Consider the following 6,000-nt stretch of genomic DNA (forward strand, 5'->3'; position numbering starts at 1 on the left):
GGCATGCTTAGGAAGGGTGGAGGCTGCCTGCAGGACATGTTTTAGCAAGGCTATAAATTTCCTTGAAGGATTTCAATATTTGAGACAGATGTTTCCAAGAATAACTGATGCCAAGATTAAGGAAGGCATATTTGTTGGTCCACAAATCAAACAGGTCACCAATGACAGGCAATTTGAAGAACTTCGATTAGAACAGGAGAAAATCACTTTCAAGAATGTTATCGAAAATTTTCTTGGCAGCTACAGAGCACCAAACTGTGTGTAGCCGGTTGACAAAATGCTTCAAGGATTCAAAACCATGAAGTGTACCATGCCACTAACAATTCATTTTCTGCATTCCCATTTAGACTCGTTCCGTGCAAACCTTGTCACTGTCAGTGACAAGCATGGTGAAAGGTTTCACCAGGACATTGTGGTCATGCAGAAAAAGTATCAGTGCAACTGGAATCCATCATTGCTGGCTGATTATGGTTGAGTACTTAGGTGAGAAGTTGAGTACAAATGAAAATTATCAACAGAACATTTTTAGTTCAGTTGAATTATTGCAAAGCATCAGCACTATTATGCAGTTAAGCACATTGTATTCAATAAAAGTAAATGTCTTATCTCTCCAAGTCCCTGCATCATATAAGTAGTCTAAAATAATATTTGTTTTCAGCTTCAAATGGTCTATCATAAACAAAAAAATTATGAGGAAGCAACACTTTTGGAAAAATTTGTCCTTCAGTGTAATATAGAAGAGAACACAGAGTTTTTTTCAAATATAGAAAGAGTAAAAGAGAGATGAATTTCGATATCAGACCACTGCATAATGACGCTGGAGAGGGAGTATTGGGCAACAAAGAAATGGCAGATGGACTGAATAAGAAATTTGCATCATTCTTCACTGTGGAAGGCACAAGTAGAATGACAGAAATTCAAGAGCGTCAGGGACAGAAGTAAGTGGCATTGCTATTACTATGGAGAAGGTGCTTGGGAAGTTGAGAAGTCAATAGACAATAGGTGCAGGAGTAGGCCATTTGGCCCTTCGAGCCAGCACCGCCATTCACTGTGATCATGGCTGATCATCCATAATCCAGTTCCTGCCTTATCCCCATAACCTTTGATTCCACTATCTTTAAAAGCTCTATCCATCTCTTTCTTGAAAGCATCCAGAGATTTAGCCTCCACAGCCTCTGGGGCAGAGGATTCCATATACCCACCACTCTCTGGGTGAAAAAGTTTTTCCTCAACTCCGTTCTAAATGGCCTACCCCTTATTCTTAAACTGTGGCCTCTGGCTCTGGACTCACCCACCAGCGGGAACATGCTTCCTGCTTGCAGCGTGTCCAATCCCTTAATAATCTTATATGTTTCAATAAGATCCCCTCTCAGCCTTCTAAATTCCGGGGCATACGAGCCCAGTCACTCCAATCTTTCGACATATGATAGTCCCGCCATCCCGGGAATTAACCTTGTGAATCTACGCTGCACTCCTTCAATAGCAAGAATGTCCTTCCTCAAATTTGGAGACCAAAACTGCACACAGTACTCCAGGTGTGGTCTCATCAGGACCCTGTACAGCTGCAGAAGGACCTCTTTGCTCTTATACTGAATTCCCCTTGTTATGAAGGCCAGCATGTCATTAGCTTTCTTCACTGCCTGCCGTACTTGCATGCTTGCTTTCAGTGACTGATGTACAAGAACACCTAGATCTCGTTGTACTTCCCCTTTTCCTAACTTGACTCCATTTAGATAATAATCTGCCTTCCTGTTCTTACCACCAAAGTGAATAACTTCACATTTATCCACATTAAGCTGCATCTGCCATGCATCTGCCCACTCACCCAGCCTGTCCAAGTCACCCTGCATTCTCATAACATCCTCCTCACATTTCACACTGCCACCCAGCTTTGTGTCATCGGCAAATTTGTTAATGTTACTTTTAATTCCCTCATCTAAATCATTAATATATATTGTAACAGCTGCAGTCCCAGCGCTGAACCCTGCGGTACCCCACTGTTCACCGCCTGCCATTCTGAAAGGGACCCGTTAATCACTACTCTTTGTTTTCTGTCAGCCAGCCAATTTTCAGTCCATGTCAGTACTCTGCTCCCAATACCATGTGCCCTAATTTTGCCCACTAATCTCCTATGTGGGACTTCATCAAAGGCTTTCTGAAAGTCCAGGTACACTACATCCACTGGCTCTCCCTTGTCCATTTTCATAGTTACATCCCCAAAAAATTCCAGAAGATTAGTCAAGCACGATTTCCCCTTCGTAAATCAATGCTGACTCGGACCGATCCTGTTACTGCTATCCAGATGTGTCGTAATTTCATCATTTATAATTGACTCCAGCATCTTTCCCACCACGGACGTCAGGCTAACTGGTCTATAATTCCCTGTTTTCTCTCTTCCTCCCTTCTTGAAGAGAGGGACAACATTAGCCACCCTCCAATCCACAGGAACTGATCCTGAATCTATAGAACATTGGAAAATGATTACCAATGCATCCACAATTTCTAAAGCCACCTCCTTAAGTACCCTGGGATGCAGACCATCAGGTCCCGGGGACTTATCAGCCTTCAGACCCAACAGTCTATCCAACACCATTTCCTGCCTAATATAAATTTCCTTCAGTTCATCCATCACCCTAGGTCCTTTAGCCACTATTATATCTGGGAGATTGTTTGTGTCTTCCCTAGTGAAGACAGATCCAAAGTACCTGTTCTGAAGGTAGATCGCTACCTGGTCCAGATGGACCACACCCCGGGTTCTGAAAGAGGTAGCTGAAGAGATGATGGATCCATTAGTAGTGATCTTTCACAAATCAGTGATTTCTGGAATTGTTTCAGGGAACTGAAAAATTGCTAATGTCACTCCACTCTTTAAGAAGGTTGGGAGGCAGATGAAAGAAAATTATAGGCCAGTGAGCCAGATTTCAGTGGTTGGAAAGATGTTAGACTCTATTGTTAAAGATGAAGTTTCAGGGTATTGGAGGCACATGATAAGATAGGCCAAAGTTTCTCAAGGGGAAATCTTGCTTGACAAATCTGTTGGAAGTCTTTAAAGAAATAACAGGCAGGATAGACAAAGGAAAATCAGTGGATGTTGTTATTTGGATTTTCAGAAGGTCTTTGACAAGGTACTGCACATGTGGTTACTTAACAAGATAATAATCCATAGTATTACAGATCAGGTACTTGCATGAATAGAAGATTGGCTGACTGGCAGAGGCAGAGTGGGAATAAAGGGACCTTTTCCGGTTGGCGGATGGTGATTTTTGGTGTTTCACAGGGGCCAGTGTTGGAAATGCTTCTTTTCACTTATATGTCAATGATTTGGATGAGGGAATTGATGTCTTTATGGCCAAGTTTGTGGATGATACAAAAATAGGTGAAGGGGCAGGTACTGTTGAGATATCAGGGTGGCTGCAGAAGGATTTAGGCATATTGGGAAAATGGGCAAAGAAGTGGCTGATGGAATATAGTGTAAGGAATTGCATGGTCATGTACTTTGGCAGAAGGAATAAAGGGATGGACTATTTTTCAAAAATTCAGAAGTCAGAGAGGCAAAGAGACTTGGTAGTCTTCGTGCAAGATTCCCTAAAGGTTAACTTGCAGTTTGAGTTGGTGGCAGGGAAGGCAAATTCATTTCTAAAGGGTTAGAATACAAAAGCAATGATCTAATGCTGAGAGTTTATAAGGCATTGCTCAGACTGTATTTGAAGTATTGTGAGCAGTTTTGTGTTGTACAGCAAGCATTTAAATTTTTAAAAATCACACTTTCTTTCTTTTTCTTCACAAGAGAAGAAGGCAGTCGAGTTTTAAAAAAAAGCAGAAAACCGACATATTCACGTTAATAAACAGCAAGTACTGGATGATAATAATCATAAATAAATAACAATAAACAGAAATAGCTGGCTACATTGGAAAGGTAGATGCATTTGATTGAACAGAATATAATTGGATATTGTATACAGAGCAAATTAAGCAGTATTTTAAAGCAAATGAAATAGCCAATGAAAAGCGAGTTACAGTTTTGCTGACTGTATTTGGTGGGAAAGCATATAGTTTGCTTAGATGCTTGACTGCTTCAGCCAAACCGGACAAAAAGTGCTTTCCTGATATCACAAAAGTAATGCAGAATATTTAGAACTGAAACCATTATTGATTGCTGGAAGTTTTAGGTTTCATGAGCAGAATGAAAGGGAAGCTGAGTCCATTTTAGCTTACGTGGCTGAATTGAAGAAATTGTCTGAACATTGCCAATTCAGTAATGGACTTAATGATGCACTGAGATATCACTGAGTTTGTGGAATCCTACAAAAAGCATTCAAAAACGGCTCCTAACTGAAGCACAATTCACATTTAAAAGAACAGTTGAAATCACTGTATCAATGGAAACAGCAGAGACACAATTAAGTTGCAGTCAGTAATGAAAGTGAGCGTGAACAAAATTGCAATGTCTAAATAGAAACCAGTCTGGACAAAAAGATGTATCACTGTTGTGGCAGGGGCTCACATACAACATACCAATACAGGTTTAAAGGTGAAATTTGCAGAAAACGCAACAATGTAGGCCATATACAAAGAGCATGCCAGGCAGGCAATAATAAATGGACAGGACAGGGAGGTGACAAATGTAAAAAGTCATGCTGCATCTTCCAAAAGAGCACTAATCTGGATGTTGTTGATGAAAAATCAATAATGATGACAGTGACACAGGACTAAGTGCTCTTGAGAATTAGAATGTAAAAACTAACAAAAGACAAGCAATATGGCTTGTCTATTCACCACCTAATGCTTCACCAGAAGTGAATGGCAAATTCATTATAATGAAATTTGACACTGGCTTGGCTGTTTCAGTCATTCCATAAAATAAGTTTGAATGACATTTCAAAGATACTGAACTGAAGCCTGCAGATATCCAACGAAGACCTTATACTAGAGAAAAGATCATTCCTGTGGGAATGACATTCATATCAGGAAAATACAACAACTAACAAGCCACATTGAGCTTGTATGTGGTAAAAACAGGAGGGCCAGAATTGTGGGGTTCTGATTGACTGAGACAACTACAACTTGGCTGGATATTCATCCACCATCTGTGTGCAAGTCCTGTAATAGAGTCAACTGAAAACGATTTAAAGAAGGTATTCAATGATGCTACACTCAAGGATGGCATTGGAAAACATGACCATACCATGGGAAGAATTGCTTTAAATGAAAATGCCACACCCAAGTTTTACAAAACTTGTCTGGTTCCTTATTGCATCCATAATAAAATAGCCCGAGAGCTAGATCACACAGAGGCTGAAGGAATTCTTTCCAAGGTTGAGTGGAGCCCATGGACAAGGCCAACGGTCCCAGTAGCCAAGAAGGATGGTCTGTCAGGATCTGTGGTTTGACCTTAAGGCTACCATAAACCCAGTACTGAAATTAGGACTATGCCCAAGATAAAAGATATCTTACAAATCTTTCTGGAAAGTAACACTTCAGCAAAGTGCACTAAGCTGATGTCTACCTATAGATGGAGATGATAGAACAGACCAAAGTATTTCTCTCCATAGACACTCACAAAGGGCTTTATTACTACAGTAGGTTTGTTTCTGGAGAAGCCTCTGCACCTGCACTCTGGCAGAAAGCTTTGAAAAGGTGATGCAAAGGTGTCCAGGTAGTTAATGTTTCCTGGATGACATCATTGTTATAGAAAAGGAAGACAAGAAACATCTCCAAAATCTCAAGACAGTGTTAAAAAGATTAGAAGATTATGTGCTCAGAGCACAATGCAACAAATGTGAATTCTATAAACCAATTATCACTTACTGTGGTCACACCATTGACACACAAGTGTGCTGAGTAAACTCAAGCAGTGGTGGATGCCCCAAGGACAAAGGATATGTCACAGTTGTGATCCTTTTTAGGATTTATCAATTACCATAACTGTTTCCTGCCAAACCTGGCTACCTATGCTCTACCTTTTGAACTCATTACAGACCGGGAAGAAATGACAATGGT

The sequence above is a fragment of the Mobula birostris genome, chromosome 2 (genome assembly GCF_030028105.1).
Source record: "Mobula birostris isolate sMobBir1 chromosome 2, sMobBir1.hap1, whole genome shotgun sequence".
NCBI lineage: Eukaryota > Metazoa > Chordata > Chondrichthyes > Myliobatiformes > Myliobatidae > Mobula > Mobula birostris.